At 40.1% G+C, this 20,395-nt stretch overlaps 1 protein-coding gene across 6 annotated transcripts in view; it reads left to right on the plus strand.

The window, feature by feature from the left end:
* The window catches only part of CCDC162 (coiled-coil domain containing 162), a 93,405-nt gene that overhangs the window by 28,173 nt on the left and 44,837 nt on the right, over window positions 1-20,395 (plus strand). For 3 of the 6 annotated variants that reach the window (XR_010471873.1, XM_065059682.1, XM_065059686.1), the window contains exons 7-14: window positions 821-938; window positions 3,799-3,999; window positions 4,575-4,758; window positions 9,923-10,135; window positions 12,380-14,397; window positions 15,169-15,259; window positions 16,137-16,275; window positions 19,966-20,128. The gene's annotated coding sequence lies outside the window, so the exon portion shown is untranslated. Of the gene's footprint in view, window positions 1-820; window positions 939-3,798; window positions 4,000-4,574; window positions 4,759-9,922; window positions 10,136-10,205; window positions 14,398-15,168; window positions 15,260-16,136; window positions 16,276-19,965; window positions 20,129-20,395 lie in introns of those variants that run through there. The other 3 variants (XR_010471871.1, XM_065059683.1, XR_010471872.1) reach the window with 3 other exon arrangements.

Here is a 20,395-nt window from a genome sequence, read left to right on the forward strand (position 1 = left end):
ACACTTAAAGTCTGGAGCTGTAGGGGAGCTGCTGAAGTATCTTCTGTTTATCCCATGGATGATTTTTAACTCTGCAGCTCTAAACACTTCAGACTCATTCTTCTTGATTTATCATTGATTGTCAAAATTAGCTCTAATTTAGTTATTACCACAACCAAGAAAACAAAAGTGTGATTTCTTTAAGGATTTATTATGGGCTGCTACTGAGAAACATTTGCAGTGGGTTTTTTTACCTTCCTTCACAGTAATTTTTAAATTATGAAGACTGACTTTTCTAGTAGCAAGCCATCTGAAGAGAAAGCCATCCCCTGGGTCCGCACTCTGCCCTTCTATATCTCTTTGTAAAATTTACCTTTGAGTAAACTGTGCTGCTTTTCTTTCATCTGAGAGTGAAGGTGAAGAGGCAAAGATGATCACAACGTGATTTGGTGCTATGAAAAATTAAGCTTCTCTTCTATTTCCTCCCCCAGTTTTCTTGTGCTTTCTCTGACTTTATCTCTTAAGGTAGGACTTTTGAACTCCAGCCATTGTCCATTTTGCCTCAAGAAATATTTGTTAAAAGATGATGAAAAAGATACGGTTAAGCCAAATGCCCAGTGTGCTTGTTCTTTGCCTTGCGGAATAGTCTGGGGCCCTCCGTAGGTTATGGGACTTCAAATCTTTTCCTGGCGTTGGGTTCCATGGCAAACAAAAACCATGACCCTGTGCTATAAATAAAGACTTACCACAAGCCCTGGGATTCTAAGCATGTGGAAATCCTTCTGATACTGATATATGCTTGTTTTCAACCTTTTTTTTTTTTCTACTTTGGTGCTCTTAGGCAATGTAACTTGTGAGCAGCAAAATCCTTGGCCGGGCACATGCCTCTGTGGATTGATTTGCTGTGCTGCTTGACCTCTGGACCTGTGAAACTTCTCTCTTGGAAGAAAAAATGCCAGGTACAGAAGCTTTCATTTGTCTGAAAACAGTGATTTGCAATCATTTCACTTCAAGTTGCATAAGGTTCCCTTTCAACAGCATTTCCCCTTGTGTATGCACACAGATGCCAAAGCCAGCAACCATGGGCGGTGGTAAAGGTTTCAGATATTGGGAGCTTGGTGCTGGGCTGGGTGCAGACGGTTGGAGCTGTTGGGTACTGTGAGTTGGATCCAAAGGATCACATGTAATGGGTTTTGTAAAATGGAGCGGACATACTTTTGTTGTCAGACAGCAGCCTATGCAGCTGCTGTGCCAGTAACTGGAAGCCCTTTGGCAAGGCCTTAAGGAGGATCACCCACCACTGGGTAACTGGGAAGCATAATTGTGACGGACAAAGTAATCTCCAGAGCAAAACTTCAGTGTTTTATGCCCTAATTTTTGTGCCAGAGAATGGAGCACATGCAGACTAGGAAGAAGCAGATCCAGCCCAAAGGAGCCTGGGCTACCAGGAAGTCCAACATGCAAATTTTTTCTGTGGTCCTGGCTGTCCCTGGTTTTTAGGGCTGGTGGAGGGAACTTTTTATGCTGGTCATTAGAAGTGTAATCATTGCATCTTCATGAAGCTCAGGTAGGAGAGACTCGGCCTGCAGCTGGCTAGGCCCACCATTGGATCACCCTTTGTCAGAGGGAAACAGAGACATATTTTCAATGTTACAGCATAAAAAAGAATCCATTTATTAATAAAACCTCTACATGATTATATATATCATAAATTTTGTTTCTTCTTTGTTAGTTGGTCTATCTGAGCACAAAATGCTATGATTTAGTATAGAGTTTAAAAAAAACCCCAACAACCAACCAAACAAAACCAAACAAACAACAAACACACACTAGAAATGTGCATTAAATGTTTAATTGATTTTCCATTCACAAAGGCTACTGCATATCCTGCAAGCTTCCCCTTCCTCTCTCTGAATCTAATAATGTGTCCATATTTTGCCATCGCACATGAAAGCATCCAGGGTTTCTTCCCAAAGACTTCAATCTTGGAACACGAAGGTTAGAGGAGTTCAGAGGAAGGGACCCAGAGGAGCCTGGAAGCGTATTTCTGTCTGTGGGACTCACCAGTCCCAAGGACAACACTGTGAGTGTCAGGAAGCAGGAAGGAGCAGATAGTCCACATCAGAAGCAGGGAGAAATGGCACTGAGGTTGCCTTCACATGCTTGAAATGTTTTGCTTTCAATCCTGAAGTAACATGGGGCAGCTCTCAAATAGGAATGCTAGAGGGTGTTAGGCAATCTCCTGTGTACCACTGAAGAGGCTTTAAATAGAAAACCTTTTAAACTAAAATAGTTGGATGTAGTTTAGGAAATCTCCTAAGGCTACCCTCCCATTTTCACAGAGGGGCTTTGTGTTATAGAGCTGTATAAAATACTGTCTAATTGCCTAGTTCACTAAGTTTCTGTTCTTATCCCAATAGACTTTGTTTTCCATTGCTGTATGATCATGCTACCTCTGTGCGTCTACCTTTTATTTTTATTGTGAGCCTTCTGTATAAGGAAATTTGTATTCTTTTTGGAAGAAAAACTCCCAGTAGAGAAGAATGAAACCTCTACAGCAACAATACACTAATTCTCTTCCAAAACCATCAAAGAGTATATTCTGGAACTGCTCTCACAACCCAACTCTCTAGGCAGTATTAAACATATGGAGGTGCTGATGCTGGAGGTCTTTGACTTTTAGGTGAAATAAAACGGAAGTGGGTCTCACTAGCTTGGTTTCCAGCTGGGACAGAGTTCTTTCTGAATGAGGAAACAATAACCCTTTGTCCAGCATCCGAGACAGCTTAGCTTAGCCAATATAAAATTTGCTTATGGCCTATTGCAGTGTCTTAACTTCCTCCAGAACAGTTCAGGTCAGGCAGGTCTACATCAGAAAACTTGCCTGTTTCCATTGAAATCTGAATTCTCAGCTATTGAGTTACCTCCTAAGCCCTTCTGCATCTTTCTTTTCCACAGTCTTTTGGTATCAGTATGGAAATTAACATGGATGCTTTTCTACTTCCGTGCCAATGTAAAATAGCTAGATGTAGATAATTTCATATAGACATGACCAATTTGTCCAGAAGCAAGAGCGCTGGTTATACATATTTTCAGTCCCCTAACTGCCACCTGACCAAAAAGTACTACAATGTCATCTCGAGTGTTCACATGCTGCCATGCTTGGCACATTTTTTTTTTCTGTCCTAAGCTGTGGGTATTTGTAATTAAAATTTTCATTTAAATAAATATTTACAGCTATTTTTGGTAGAGGAGTCTGAAGAGAGCATGTCCCATCATACATCTTTAATTACATCTTCAATTAATTTGGAGTTGCTCCAAAAGATGTAAACTAACTGTGACAGTTATTGCCAAATGAGATAACGGAGAGTCTTGTATGAGTCTGCAGGTTTCAGGTTGGAGGAAATAGAGTTTTTCATAGACACAAAAGCAGTGTGTGTGCTGAAAAAGAAACAGAGAATGGATTAGAGTGGAAAGAAGTAGGCGCGTTTAAAGTAGTAGGTACATTGTTTTATTGCTTTTTGAAGGGAAAAATGTGCAGGATAAAAATCCTCATGCTTCAGTAGAAAAAGAAAACAAAACATGTTAATTAGGCAAGATTGGAAGAAATTTATCATATAGGCAGTTTATTCTATGTTCTGTCCTTGGGCCTTATGATGAAGCATCGAGTAATATCCTGCGCCAGAAAGATGATGCCATTCCAGGTCACTGCTGGTTTGATACAGGCAGCAAACTCCATGTTCAGAAATTTCTCCCCAACAAAGAATGAATATTTGGGTGAACAAACATTTCTAAATGTGCTTCTGAATATCTCTTCAGCTTCTAGATGTTAACTTTGAAGCTTACCAACATGCTTTGGACCCAGAGGAAAGATTTGCTTTGGCCCAAGCAATAACTGACATAATGCACAAACATCCATGGTTTGATCTCATGCTTGAATATTTTGTCAACACCTACAAGGACAAATGCATCTATTTGCAACTTCACTTCCAACTGCTGAGGGACATAGTAAACCAACAAGTAAGTCAAATTTACAGTAAATTCATCCTGGGGAAGCAGGAGATGAAAACCAGAATAAGAAATTTTGACTATAGCCTGCGTGGGTTTACAGTGTTAAAATCCATCAACACTAACTTAACTATGAATTCTATAGATATTTTGTAAATTGAAGGCCTAAAGCTCAAGAGCAGAAAACTATCATTTCATCAATATCAGAAAGAAAATGTTGGAAAGATTGAAGAGCTTCACATATGTTAAAGCCACATCTGCTACTGTTTGAGACAATTAGAAATAGTAGTTGAGAGGTGTGGAAGCTAAACAAAATTAAAACCTATATTTGTTCTGTAATGCGGTGGATAAGGAACTAGTCCTGCTTATAGTAAAAGAGAAGAGAATTTTAAAAGACTATAAACAAAGCTGGTACTTTAAAATGCACTTTGAAAATCAGCATATTTCAGATAGCCGTGAATTCCTGTGCTGACAATTAAAGCACAACATTTGAAATCCTCGCATTTTTCTTCTGGTTTAAAAATCTGTCTCAGCTTTCCTCTGTATCCTGCTGTAATACATTTCCTTTCTCTGATCTTTGATTTCAGAAGCTGCAAATTGGGAAGCATAATTAGCCAACCTTTGTAACTTGGCTTTTAGTCCATGAACAGAAATTTGGGGTTTTGGTACAAGACGCTACTGTTACACTGCTGTTGCCACTAATTCTACTGTGTTGCTAGCAATAAAAACAGACTGTTGTCAGCATTTTTGGAGCTCAAATTTTGTTTCAAGGTAATATGAAATATTCAAAATAATTTTAACAGGAAAAATTCAGCTAGAGGGGGTAAATATTCAATTGACTTGAAAAATTTTAGCTATAAATAGAAACGTTTGCAGCTTGTATTTAAATGAAGAACAGTTGTTTCCGCCTTGGTTTCTAGCTATGTTTGATTTTTTTATTGGCTAATGTCACTTGTGTTTACTGCTGACTTTTAGATAGGAGCCCAGAGGGAATATGTCCACAAGATTTGATGGGAAGGTCAGAGAGGTGGCATTGGTGAATTTGGACTTCCTTATAATGTAATTACTAAGCAGCTTATCTCTCTTAGCACTAGCCAGTGAGTAATTATACAGTTTTATTTTTCTTTCTGTTATCGTTTCTGTGACTGATTGTAAAAGTTTGGCATCCAGCACCTGAAAGTAAGTGTATTTGAAAAAATGACAGTCTTATGGTGAATCAAGCAATAAATAAATGTCTCATGCTATTTAGAAAGCCAGAAAAACATTTAAGGAACAAAACTGATTCCTCCCTCACCGCCTCTACACTGCCCTTTCATGACAATGGATTTGACAACTACATCTTGCAGTGCACTGAGACATTAATATTCCCATGGGTACGGAATATTAAACAGCAATGATGACAGGAGGGACTGAGGTTAGCCTAGCTTTAGGCTCTCTGTATCAGTATCCCACCTGGCTTTACAACCTTCAGTACCCTTTGCCCGCAATCTGTTACTCTTTTGATCACAGCTGCCTGGCTGGATGTGCACATACCGTGTTTTCACCCCTGGAACCCACACGTTACCTGCGGCACAGACCTGCCCCATATTCCCCATCCTGCAGCTCTGTGGATTCTGTGAAGGGCTTATGTGGCATCTAACAATCACCCAGAAGCCAAGGAGCCCTTGCTTCTGGTCTCTTCTGGTTTCCAGCTTCTGTCTCAAGCCTTTTGCCCTTATTCCTCCCCCTACAGACATTCTGATTTTGTGTTGTTTATCTGAGGGCTTATTTTCAAGTGCAGGCAGTTTCAATGGGTGGGCATAATAGATGTGAAAATTCAGTTAATAAAACATGTCAGCTAATAAAAGAGACTTTTAAACATTTTCTGTTTTCATTAGCAAATTAGACCACCTAGGTGTGTTCCAACATAATTACGTTTATTAAGGTTTCAGTTCTATTTTCATATTTGATGATTGATTTCTGATGTACATGAAAGCCACTGCATTTTTCTTCTTGCAAATTAGGCTACTGCAATGTTTCTTCATATATACAATGTATAAAAGCCTTATTTGAGAGCCATCTATTATTCCTTTGTTTTTGTTTCCTTTTAAGTCCTACTTTGAAGAACATTTATTTGCAAGAGTTTCACCCTTCTCTTGGTCTGGTGTGTTTGATCCCCAAAGCTCCTAAGTCTATCTACCAGCAATTCTACAGCATCTGCAGACCAAAGACAGGCAGTAAAGCAAGAAATCTAGAAAAAAAAGTACTTTAGCTAGTAGTTGATGAGTGGCAACCTATGGAAAAACCAGAAACATTTTACAGCCCTCAGATTCAAAAATATGTAAGTTCCATGTTTATGTTAATAATGACTGTTTAAAGCAGAGGGCCCAGGAGTGTGGTCTTGCTAGTTCATTTATGCTTGCTGGTTAACATTCTAGCTGTGTGATTCTTTATTCAATTAGTTGGTTACGATAGGTTAAGATATATTCCATCCATCTTTAAAACAAGATTTTTTTCTGTAAAGAACATAGAAAGGTAAAACTCTTGCTCTCATGCCAGTATAAAGTAGGAGCAATCAGTTTGATGAGAAGGAAAATACACACACTTAAAACTGATGTGAGACCACAGTAAGTCTCCAGGGTTTGCATTTGTGTGTGTGTGTGTACAGCCTGGGGAAAAATAAAAAAGAGAGGCTGGACATTAAAGCAAATATTGTTATAGGTGGAGTTGTTTATAACTGTAATGTCCACCATTTTGTGGTGTAGGGCTCTGAGTTTGGTTGGTTATAAATTTGATAAATGCTAATTATTGTAAATGAAATTATCAATGCTGGATGTCTCTATTAGATTGATTTTTTCTTTTTAATTAGTCAGCTTTGTTCTTGCTGAGAGCAAGAAATCGAAAATAAATTATCTGTTTTTTCTACAAAATTGTGATACAGCTATGCTTTGGAACACAAATTTCAAGTTTGGGAAGGCTCATGAGGTAGTGATATGCTATACTTTCATTTCTGCCAAGTTTGGCCAGCATAAACTAAACTAAAATACACACTTTTGCAACATATTCAGTAGGAAGACACCATCTGAATTTCCTGTGTGCCCTGATATGTCTATAACCTGAGGCAAATCAGGACTTTCCACTGTTCTTGCAATAATAGCTCTGATCTAAGTGATTCATGCTTGATTTGGGTCTGAGAGTTGAAAGTGAGTATGAACAGACATTAGCCTGCTGGAAGCCAGAGACTACGACTAAGGCTCAGTGGGTTCCTTCCTTTTGGAAGGAAAAGATAGGGAGAAAATTGCACTGCAAATTGGGGCTGGGGTAAGAAGGTGCCTCAGGTTGACATAGAGGGTTGAAAATGGTTTGGTAAAGAGTTTGGATCAAACTGCACAAAACCAGTGACAGCAAGACTCGTTAATCAAGGGAGTAGGGATGAAAATGAAAAGTTTGAGGCATGGAGACAGAACTGTTTAGGTAAAGGGACTGTGAGGGCAGTGATGGGTAAGAACATATAAAGATAAGCTAAAAGCAGAAGGGCACAGCCACCTAGGGTACTCTCCTCCCTGCCCTAGAGCAAAACCCAAGAATTACTTCTCCAGCATCTCTCTGCTGACAATAAAACCCACACGCAGTGTCCCACTGCCCTCTTGTCCACAGCAGATCACAAATAATTCTTTGCTTTTTAAGTTTTAAATCAGTGGCACAGTTCTGTGATGAATCTTAAGGTTACTGCACTGCTGTTGCCAAGGGGGGAAAGGGGAGGGGGTGTTGTGTTTACTTCTTGGCCATTCCTTTTCCTGCAACAGAAGCTACAAATGAGACAAGTGCACGCAAGCAGGCCATGCTTAGATGACATTAACATCATAAACGTCTAGCATTTAAATTTTAGGAAATTTACCTTTGCCGGACCAGATTTAATTTGGTTTCCTTTTACACGCTGATGCAGTCTTTACATGGTCACATATTGTTTTTCTTTATGACTTGGTGTGCTAAAATCAGTATTTCTGTCCTTCCTGGACTGCTCCTTTTGTGACTCTGGGCACCATTCTTTTACATTTTCTAGCAGTTTACTAAGAACAGTTTTACAAGGGCCAATTTTCATTCCCCCATCTGACTTTCCAAACATCTTTCAACTTAATAATAAACAAATTACCCAGCAGTGATGTACAGGTGCTGCCAGCCTGGAAACAGGTGCTTTTCCCATGTAGAAATATCAGAGAGGCTGAGGACATATAAAAAGAAAAGTGAATTCTGGAATTACAAGACGAAATGATCTCTGGAAAGCTGTGAGATCTTTCTTGCTCACCCCAAGCCAGGATCAGCTGTACTTATGTTCTTCCCATGAGATAAATATTAACAGCTGTCCTGTTCTTAATGGCACCATGTGATAGACTTTTCCAAGCAGTCTGTTGTTGTGCTTCACCAGCCTCACCATTATCAAGTTCTCCTTAAATTCTAGCACAGATCTGCCTTGCTATAGTCTAAGCTTATTACCTCTTCTTGTATCCTCTTTGGAAATAGGGAAGTTGCTAATCTCCTTGTAGCAGCTCTGTGAAGAGGCACAAAAAGACAGGTTGTCCCGTCCCACCCATCCACAACCACAGAATTACAAAAGCACGTTGTCAAGTATGGAAGAAGAGGGACAAAATAAAGTTGCACAACTTCTGACAATTTTGGGCTGCTGTCGTTTCAATCTTCTTCTTTTCTTTTTTATTTTTCTTTCAGTGTATCTGTGAAGATGTAGCAAATTGCCAGTGTTGAAATCTAGACTTTTATTACTAAAAACTGCATGGCTGGGTTCAGATTTCCTCATGATCTGTGATTCATTGGTCATCAGCAGTGAAGCGTGAAGCCACTCAGCTTTAGCAGTGGCCGCATCTATCCTGTCTGACATGAGCAGGGTGGCTCAGTTTTACAGGTCGTGACGACTGGAGACAAAGAGCGTCTTCTCCTGCACACAGAGCCAGGAGCTGCTCCTGCCTCCACTTCCACAGCACAAGTGATGCACCATTTTCTTCTTTGCAGCTCTCCACGTGTCTGTCAGGGGACAGACTTTTTAGCAGGGCTTGTTAGGACAGGACGAGGGGTAATGGTTTTAAACTAAAGGAGGAGAGACATTTTTTTAAACTAAAGGAGGAAGACATTTTTTACATTGAGGGTGGTGAAACACTGGCCTGGGTTTCCCAGAGAGGTGGTAGATGCCCCATCCCTGGAGACATTCCAGGCCAGGCTGGACGGGGCCCTGAGCAACCTGATCTAATTGAAGATGTCCCTGCTCTTTGCACGGGGGTTGGACTAGATGTCCTTTGAAGGTCCCTTCCAAACCAAACTATTCTCTGATAGTTTTTCCTTCCTGGGGTTTCTACTCTTTTGGAGGTTTCCACTGTCCCAGTAGAAAAGGAGTCCAGCTCTGCTGAGCTAGCTGACCATATGAGTTTGTTGTCCCCATTTGGGGAGCATCATACGTACTGTGACATGTATTCTTGGAACTGCACACTCTTTAGAGGAGAAATGGCCTCAGCTAGTAATAAGTGAGCCAAGTTACAGACCCCCTGCTTTAGAGAGGTACATATATCCGAAAGATTTCTGAATTATGAGTATAATAAAAAAGGCAAATATCTTGTGTTAGATACAAAAAATTAAGAAAATGAACTTTAAAGTAAATCAAGGTTTGTGGATTCAGTGTCTTTACTTTTGTAGTAAGTGGTTTTTTAGGGGTCAGGATAGGTCAGGGTGAGCACAATTCTCACCCTGCATGGGTTGCAAGTCAGAAGCAACTCCAGTGATGATTTAGTCCAGAAAAAGAAAAAGGAGAATGGTCCCCTAAAGTATTTAAAGACCTTTGTCATCTATATGTAAATGATTTCTGTGGTTTTGTGTTTGGTGGGGGTTTTTTGGTTGTTGTTGTTGGTTTGGTTTGTGTTTTTTTGTTCGTTTGTTTGTTTTCTCTTTGCAGTTATCTGCAGAGGTACCGGTAGAAGACCCTGTGCTGATGCAAGAGGTTACTTTGTCTTCTGTTAGAGAAGGGAGCAGATGAAGAAAAAAAGACAGGCAGAGAAAAACAACTCTTTATCCTGGATTCCTTCTCCACCCTCCTGGGTCTCCTCACTCTCCTCACGCTCCATGATCAGCTGCTGGAGGTGGGGGCAGAGAGTGTGCAGTTAACCAGGTGAGTGCTCTTTGAGCTATGGTGACCTCAGAGAGGTGTGGTTTGTAGGGAAGAAGTAGCTTCTTTTAAATAGACCACCTACTATAGTTGAAAAACCAAAACCAAACAGAACACAACAGAACAGCAAAAAACAAACAACTCACAGAGAGAGTGAGTGCCTGCATCTGTGCCGTGGGAGATACATTTGCCTATTATGTGGAGATGGAGTCTAGCTGGTATTTGCAGATGTTCATTAGTTTCAAAAGCTGAGGCCACAGTGCTCCTCAAAGCTTAACAGGAGAGGCCCTTTCCCTGTGAACATATTGAAAATTTGTCAAAAGAATGAGGAGCAGGAGGAATTCACTGATCCAGTGAACACAAAGATGCCTGCTTCTGCAGAGTTTTACACAGACAATTATTTTAACTGCCTTCTTATGAAAAGTAGTGCATTATAAGAAAAGGCACACAAAAAGTACAAGCTTAGTTTACCGCCAGCAGTAGGAAAACATAAAAATTGTTCTGACTGTGCTGATCCTTGCAAAGATAATGAAATAATCTACACAAAGCATGCCAGTGTCATGCATTTAGAGGAGTGATCAGCTGGAGAAGATGACAATTTGTACAGGAAGACCAAGAAGATAAGGACTGAGCTAATGGGGAAACTACAAAGGAGAGTGTTCAACTACTGGAGACAGGTTATTGGTGAAGTTCCTGTTGTTCAGCTCCAGATTACTTGACATCTTTATTAATGATCTCAGCAGAAAACATAGTAGGGTGTTATTAAAATCATGACATTGTAGTGCTGGCAGATAAAGCTGATATGGAAAATAAATGGAATATCTAACAGGAAGAACTCATGGTTCTAGGAACTGGAGTAGCAGAAAAGAGATAAGCATCAGTAAGACAAAGCTTAAGGTTACACATAATCATAGGAAGTTCTCCTGTGAACTTTGAGCTTATTAGTTAGAAGCAAGAGAGGAGGAGAAAGAACTGGGTGTAGAGCTGGCCACTGTTTGCCTGTAAACTGCCAAAATATCACAGCCATGGTGGGGAAAAAGCCATGATGTCTCACTGTGAATCAGGCACTGAGTCTTGTCACCAGTGGAGAGAGGGAGAACTGATGCCATGTATGTGATTCTTGTGGGGCCTCACCTGGATTATTAAGTACAATTTGGAGATTTGTGTTCAGGCAAGACAAATTCAGATTGGAACAGGAGCAAAGATGATCTAATAGCATGCTGAGGGGAAATGGAGAATTCATTTTACAGAAGCAAAAGAAATATCTTGGCTTGCTTATCCTAGCAAAATGAAGGTTGAGAGAAGATAAGATTGTTCTCTCTAAATACACTAGGAAGATAAGCACTGGGAATGGAGAGGAGCTGTTTAAGCTAAAGGCCAATTTTGGCAGCAGAACAAATGGATTTAATCACACTGAATAAATTTAATCTGGAAATTAAAAGGAGATTTCTAGGAATCAGACAACAAAGTTCTGGAAGGGAAATGGCAAAGGGTAGAAAACTAACAGTTTTAAAATGAGGCTTGCTTAATTTATGAAAAGGATTTATCGGATGTGATTGTTTGCAGTAGCAAAGTTGGATGTGTAGGATAGATGACATTCCAGTCATGGTTTTTCTTTGTCTTAACCCTTTTTGTGTCTTCTTGGAAATTTAGAGTCTGTATAAAAAAGTCATCAGCATTCATTTTCAGCAGCTGAAATCCTCAACATCTTTAAGATATGTGAGCCACGACCATTCAACTTACTACGGCAGAAAAACTAATTTTCTGTCACGACTCTTCCATTAAAATAAGAACTTCTTGAACTATAATTTTATATAGGAAACTTTCTTGGGCAAGCTAACAAACAGATTCATTTACTTCAAACCAAGCAATTCCATGAAGCAAAAAGGTTTCCTTTCTTGACAATTTGTGTTTCCAGTTTGGATACTCAGCTTTCTAATAAAATACAGACTCCCATTAAACTTGTTCCACTGGTTGAGTTAGGTGTTCCTTCACTCGTACATATAGATGCATACATGCACATATGTACATTTTCTGGTAATTAGTAAGGAGTAAGGTTACACTGCAACTTTTCACTTAGCTGAAAAATCAATATCCAATCCTGTTTTTTCATGAAACCTGTAGGAAGTTAATATCTTGAAAGCCTTGTCTCTGTCAGTTTTCATTAATATTCACCAACTGATTTAAACGTTTTTCAAAGGAGACAGATGGGCAGACCAGAACGTCACATGGCTGCATTTCTTTCAGGAACAGGGCTAAGAGGACTTACTCATCTCAAGTGACATACTTAGAAGTCCCTGAAAAATAGCAGTAAATTGCCATTTTTCAGGATGAGAATTCAGTGGTAAGTTATAACATGCATATGTAAGACCATTAAGCATAACATTATCTTTATTTAAGAGAAGATGGTTAAGTCAGTCTAAATACCAGTATAAACCTATTTATTTTATGTGACATTTTGAGGTGTTTTTTTTACATCTTCTTTTGGTGTGATGAAGTTCACAGTTCACTGTTACATGAATTGTCAGAGACTCAGATTCAGACTGAATCATCGGAAAGGTTAGTAATGTTTTTTTCCTTCTATGTAGAGTAAAATGAAGTGAATGCACCTACATTTGTGGATTTCTCTACCCTTATACCTTGGCTTCTATCAGACATTTGGCAGGAAGTTGCTAGAATTACTCCCATTACTTGCCTGTTTCTCCATTCCCAGGGTGGAAGGTCATTCACATCTACAAGTATACGTTTAGATTGTATACACTGCTCCTTACAGCCCTTGTTTCTTCTCTTTGTTCCTCAGTGTTCCTCAGTTCCTTAGTATTTTTCTTCTACTGTCTGAAGAAAAGGGACATTCTTTGGGTAGAACAGTAGAGCTAGACATTACAGTTTTAGTCTGAATTTTGCTTCTTTCTGGTTTTGTTTGACACATTCACTTTTTCAATAGATTTTTTAACTTTTTTTTTCTTCTTTTGCCAGTATTAATAAGCTGATTTGTGTGCCAACATCTGTTTTGTATAGGCTATTCATATGTCTATACTAGTCAACTGAGAGAGCAGCATTTATAATAATTACACAAAACTCTTTGTTTTAAGATCTTGGAGTTGATTTTGGCTGTGCTCCATGTGATTATTGATTGATGCTCATCGTGTCTTTCATATATTATTTTGTCACCTCCCCTTTTGTTACCGTTACTTTACAGGCAGGGAATGCTAACCTGATTTTAAAGAAGTAAATCTTCTAGGTCCTGTTTCTGTCTTTATCACATTCTCACAACATAGCTTCTCTGTGACCTGATTTCTTGACTGATAAAACACCTGCCTTAGATGTTAGGAAGAAGCAAGGGAGTATCTTATTCCTTTGCAGTCTGTATCAAAAAGTCAAAGTCTTTCTTTTTACCATCTTGTTATGCTACATGAGATGAGCCACCACGGGCTGGATCAGTTTTTCTGTGGTCTTTAATCTGAAGGAGTGCAGGGATGGATCCACAGGGAGGGAGTACCAAAAGCAAGACAGTGCCCAACTTCTGACACTTGGTGCTTTGGAGATTTCCTGAGCTAGTGGTTGCATCTAGACCATGTGTTTAATGTCTGCTGATAGGCTGCCCTCATAATTTGTTGTACTGGGGGGGGTTGTATCATACCGGGGGCTTCTAGAACAAATGTTTCTTAAGTTATGAAGTCACTGTTTTAGTGGTAATAATATGTATGAGCTTTGCTTGGCTATTGAAGCTTGTTAGTTAGTCCTTTTCCCAGCTTCTTAAATAATATTCTCCATGTCTCTGCCAAACACAGTCCTTTATTAAAAGGAATATTTAATGTATTTCCCTTGATCTCCCCTTATGACATTGTAGACTCGCAGCTTACTGTCCTTTGCTTGTAAGTGTTGTCTGTGTCAATCAACCAGGCAATACTAAGCAATCATTAGCTATCTGGGTGCACCACTTTTTTGCTTGACAGCCATCAGACTCTTTTAGAGGCCAAGAAATGTTTTAAGTTGAATGCATATGTCTCATTGCAATGAACATGATGGATGTCGGGTTCTACATGTGTGTTGCTTACATAAAGAAGAAAGTTAATTTTTCAAATGCGTCCATGTGTTTTTGTTTCTAGGTTATATAATGCTTTTGCAATGGAAGCAGGTTTTGGTCAGTTCCATTTGTACCTGAGACCCGTGAACTTTGAGTCTACATCACACAAGGGGAAAGCAGACCACCTCCCACCACTATTCATTACATCTGTCCTGGAGGATGACAGCTGTGTTGACAGGTAGACTGAACTTTTTTGTGTTTCTCTTTAGATTAGACGGGACAAAGCCTTTGGTCTGCTTACACTCACATATAAGCCACAAAAACTTCAGTGGATAAATTACATAAAATTGTTGAGGCAGCAAATGTAAAACATTGTATAATTTGTTTCCTTTTTGTATAGAGTCTGGGACTAAATAATGCTAATCTAAAGCTATTGAGGAGTGAAAGTGTGGACACTCCATATTCGTGTGGAACGCTGGCAATTTTGGAACTAAAGTGCATTTTCTTTCTAAGTGAAGGCTGCCAAACAGGACTGGCCTGAAAGTGATTGACCCAAACCTCATAGGTAGCAAAACAGGACCTCACAAACTGTTGTGAACAAAGTCCTTATTCTGAGCACAAAACCAACCAACCAACCAAAAACCCCCCCAAAATTCCGACACACTAGGAACCAATACTTGAAATAAGGCATGATTAGAATGAACAAGCAGATTTTTCACTGATTTAGGCCAGGCTCATGTTGGAGAAGCTAATGAGTCATTGTAAAGTCAGCCACAAAACATCAGGAGAATGTATTATTTTTCTTACAAAACTACTTCTGAAAACTAAAGCAATGTCCTAATAGCACTAAATTAAGGACTAGAATGACCAATTCCACTATATGTTCTAAATTTAAAGGGGGAAAGAAATGAAAAGTATTCCTGAATTTATCTCTATTTGCCTTTTATTCTCAATTTGGATTTTTCCGTGTCATACCCCATGTTTACAGATAATTTTGCTTTTATTGCAGATATATACCATCTAGCTTACCATTAAGCATTCAAGAAATTGACAGTCATATTGGAAAGTTTAGTTCCTGTACAAGAGATGGTGTTATGCAGGTGAATGATTTCATTTGCGGAATAAGCAAAAAAATATGCATTTCATTATTATTCATTTGCTGGAGTATGTAAGGGCATCAGTCATGTGTCTACTAGATGCTATAAACTGTTTATCTTTCTCTTAGTGATAATATGATTTAGTCTACTGGTTTATAATCAACTTCATAAAGTTTCAGTGAAAATTTGATTGTTAATGTAGCCTAATTCAGGAATCCTTACTGGGATGAAACTCTTTAAGTCAGCAGAGTTTAGTCTGAGGAACTTTGTTAAATAAAGCAGGACACCTGTGTGTGGCTGTATATCTGTATATCTGTATAGTAACAACATTTGGTGTAGAGAGTTCTGTAATGAATGAAAATTACATTAGTCTTCAGTGTTCTTTTCCATACTCAGTCCTTTCCTCTTTGTACAAGTGTATAAAAACAGTATTGCAGACTGCTAGGCTGTGGAGATTTCTTCTTCAAAGCTCTCCATGAAGTCTTCTTTGCTATCAACTCAGTCACGACCTGTACTCTGCAGCAGGGTGGCAGGCAATAAAACATTTGCCAAGGAAAACCAAATATGTTTTATTTGGTATCTACCCATTTCCCAGCCTGTTTGCACTTGGCTGCACTGTCTGGCATCGTCCTGCTCTATAGAGTAGAGCTGAGAATACAACTCAGCAAATGCAAATGAATGAAATGTTTCATTGATCCCTACATTTAATCATGTTTCAGTGATGACAACGTATACAGATATAACAGAATGCTCTCCCTCACCCCTCCTTTCATTAAATTAAGCTGCTGAAGTATTACAAGACAGAGGGAGACGTCTGTAAAGTAACTTGTCTTTTAAATTGCAGGGGAAATGCCTAACATGTTGTTTTCCCTTTCCTTAGCTTTTGTGTCCATCTGGAATAAGGAACATGCAACTTATCCTGGCCTGTTGGGTCATTCAGAAAAAACGCTCTTTCGGCAGCTGTTCAGCAAGCCTCCTTTTGTGCCTGGGTCCAGCCTCCACATGCCATGGACATAAAGGTTAGCAGCATCTTCATTCTCACATAGCACTAGTAATACTGGGTTTTGTCAGACTTAGCCCAAAGATGGTATCTTTTAATTCTGCTTATAATCAATTGGACTGCAGTCCTGTGCAACACTTGGAATGGCATCACTGATGACTGCAGGAAATGCAGTGATTGTGTATTAGCATATGACATAAAAATAAATGGTGTCACAGTGATTTATTTAAAGGTTATTAGTTTGATACATGATGAAGCATGGCTAAAAATATACCTCAAGAGAGGACTGAAAGAGGTTAGAGATTAATTGGATTCAAAAGACATGGGTGAAAACTTACAGCCTGTGATGTGCAGTAAGGCTAGCAATCACAACCTGACCTTGAAATATGCATTCTTCTGGGATGGTGAAACTATCAGTTCCTGCTGCTTTCATTTGTCCTGTCTTCTGAAAACAGAAGTATGGTCAATGCTATTTGCAATGGGAAACAATCACATCAGCCTGATTCCATGATGTTGGTTCAAAAGCTACCTGACAGGGTCATCAAGCCATTCCTGTTTCTCATCTTACATTTGGATTTTTTGTTTTTCAGCCTGTGTTTAATATATGGTGCTCAGGAGCTGCCCTTGCTCCATACATGCTAAATTGTTGTAGGGTTCTGTGTTGCGTTTTCTTACGCAGCTGTTGTGCTCTTCTAGAGACAGCTGCATTACAGTGGTGAGCTAAATGACCTCGTATGCGATTTTGAATTCATAAGCAAACAGAGATTCTTAGGGCTTGTCTTGCCTTCTCTGAGCTTATACTGAGCTCTTTTTCCATGTTCCTTAGGATCCCCCATCCATCTCCCCTCAGCTCCCTCTTGGCTTCCCGATGCTCCCCATGCTCAGTCCCTTGCTGCCCGGTAGTATCCTCAGCTCATTCTTGTGCATGCCAAGTGCTGGTGTTTTGCTGTCTGGCTGGGAAAGAAGCACCATGTTTTGCAGCATGTTTGTAGCTGTGCCCGTGCTGACTGCATGGCTCTCATGCTGGGAGCCCAGCTGGCCACTACCTCCTGGGAGCTTAGCAAGCCAAGCAAAATAGCTAGAGATCAAACTCTCCTTGCTTTTTCCCTGAGCAGGGGGTTCTCCTCACTAGCCCAATGCTGATTTTGCAAAACTGGAAGGAGCTTTATACCCTTGAGACCTAACTCTGTTCTTATGTCAAACGTATTTAAAATTAGCCAGAGGGTTCAAAAGGTGTTAGAGATGGGTTGAACCAGCTAAGGGAATGAGGCTGAAACATTTCCTGTGTGACATCAGCTTCTTTCAAAGTTTAAGACTGAGAAAATAGATGTTATCACGACTCCCTGTTGTCTCATTTTGGGTCACTCAGAGTTGCAGTGTAGGGAGGGGAGGGGAAGACATCTCATGCAGCTGTGACTTGCAAGCTTCTGAGCATAAATTGCCATTCCTAGAGCAGTGTCCTAGACACTTTCCTTACACCAGAGGTGAATGTAAAGGAGGTCCTAGGGCCAACACTCACCCCAGAGACTGTCAACTGCACCAGAACAAACTTGTTTCACCACTGCATGACTTGCATCTTGGCCCAACATGAGCAGGATGGTGATTCTGCACTGTACAGCTGAGATCCATTGACTCAAACAAACCAGTATCCTGATGAGCAACCAGAAAAAAGCTTAGTGTGGTACTGTCAGAACTGCCTGCCTGCTGCTGAGCAGGGACCTTTCCCACCACTGAGCTCATGCAACTTTTGGCAGCACATGGGCTGCGTCCCAGGGAGCTGCTGCACCCAGGTATTGACAGCTGGATGTCCAGCTGTGCAGCATCCCAGGGCTGGCCATGGTTTAGTTCATCCCAGAGGCTGGTTTTCCTTCCCTCTCAACGAGAAATCTGAGATTCCCTGTCTTCATTTCTAATCAGATCCTGCAGCACTGACATCCTCAATGGAACTGAGCAACCTCAGTTTCTTTCCCAAATCAAACCTCTGCGCTGTCACACAAAACACTGGTGTTGTGTGTCTCTGCTGATAACCATGAGTAGTCTTACTTTGGAAATATTTCTTCATCACCTAGTTGGAAAGGATTGGAAAGCATTTACTATCTAAATGCTGCCACAGAATGGCAGTAACTGTATTTTTCGTTTTCAGATGTCTCCTCTGTAAATCACCAAACTGCTGCTGCATCCATTCTGGATCAGTTTTTGCTGATTTACAGTCAGTGGGTATGAGCTAAAAAATCAAACTCACAGAGGAAAATTAATACAACCAAGAGAGGCAGTGATAAGGATGTCATTCATCTGTTATTCGACATTAACATGTGAAACTGGAAAAAAATTTTGTATAGCCTACTTAATAGGAAAGGATGATGGTTGCAGGATATGTCTTCACAGAGGGACCCACCAGTGGTGTGGGTGATATGGTTGCACACCCAACACAGGCCAAGGTTTGTGGCATCTCCCTTCAGCCCATGTGAAAGAGAGTTGGTTGCGTGATGCCAAGGGAGCTGTGTGCTCTGCAATACCCACCATGCTCTGGGTGGTTGAGAGCCTGTGCCCTAGGGCACAGGCTTAACCCACCCATTCTCACTGTGCCATAAGCCTTCATGGAGACCAGCCTGTTTGATACTGGTCTAGGACCTTCAGAATTGCACCTCAGTGACCAGCTCCTCTATACTGACATTGCTTATATTTCTCAGGAACGAAGACACTGCTCGTGTCTGCCCATTTACTTCTAAGGCAGTTGCTGACCAATGTTTTTTAAATACATGTTCTCTGTTCCCTGTGATCGGTGAAGCAGGAAGAATTGTTCTCTGGTTATAAGTACATTTTCTAGTACAACAGAGCAAAGGTGTTATTTGGTAGATTCATCTGCAAGCTGCCACTAACCCAAGCCAAACTAGTACTTAGTTAGGAGAAGGATCTCAACTGTCAAAATGTGGCTTTTTTCCATTTTGGTCTTTCCTTTTTCTACTATGTGCAGAAGACAATAGCTCTCCTTGGTTTGCAGGGGAATTAGTGTGCTTTTTCAGCTCTCCTGTACTTCCAAACCCCTGTGCCACGTTTGAAATACTTCAAGAACTTGGAAAAGTACCACTTGTTACTACTTGAAAATTAGGATTATTTTTATATAAATATGCAGAAATTTCTGAGGTTCCTTCATACCAGGAGCCAATGGGACTTAAATAGGTGGTTTGAGGGGATGATTTTTTTTTTATCCTAGTGGGAAGGCAAACTGATTTTCCAGACAAGTGATCCAGATATAAAAATATTTGTACATATTTGAAAATGTGAATATCTGGGAATATTCATGTTCTGTTTGCAGCTGATTGGATGTTGAGAATGTTGTCTGATTTATAAATTGGGTACTGCCTCTGAGTCTGCTGCTGCTATGGTTTTGTTATGCCTATGCTCAATAAGAAATGTTGGGTTTTTTCTGTGACTTTCAATGATCACAGTGAATTATTATATCATAAAGCTGGGATAAATGAAAGCACACAGAATTGCAAATCTGCGTTGATTTATTAGGAAGAGCTGCCGGCCTTTGTGAGAACAAGCACAGAATTGATGTTCATGATATTTTAGGAAGGAAATGTAAGTCTAACAAGTCAGAGCAGTTTGGCAAGTGGAAGAAATTCAGTATCTGGGAGTGCAACAGAGGATCAGCTGCTTCAAACAACCACACCAGCCACTTCATTGTCTTCTGGTCATTTTCCAGGTTTACTCTGGACCATTAGAAGGTATTTGCTACAGACTGGCCAAGCCCTCTCCACTGGGTAGGGGTCAGTCTGGCACACATGCGATTCCTGAGCACTACCTGCTTTACATTGAGCTGGGCCTTCACCATGAAAAAACACAGTGATGGGCTCTTGATCATGAGGGTACGTTCCCAAACACCTCGTTCCTTGGTGTGAATTGGTGGTCAGAATGTGATGGTTGTCTTGCCATACCCTGTCAATGGGACTCTGGTTTCACATCAAACCCCATGGAAATAACCTGCTAATTAAAGGAGATAACTCATAGGCATTTCTAAGCATCAGTGAGTTTACAGTTGAAAACATTGCCAAAATTATAACAAATAGTAAGTGGGAAAGGATAAGGTTGTTAAATATGACTTTGCTCCTCTTATAGAGCATAGCTTGGTCTCA

The sequence above is a fragment of the Columba livia genome, chromosome 3, assembly GCF_036013475.1.
Source record: "Columba livia isolate bColLiv1 breed racing homer chromosome 3, bColLiv1.pat.W.v2, whole genome shotgun sequence".
NCBI lineage: Eukaryota > Metazoa > Chordata > Aves > Columbiformes > Columbidae > Columba > Columba livia.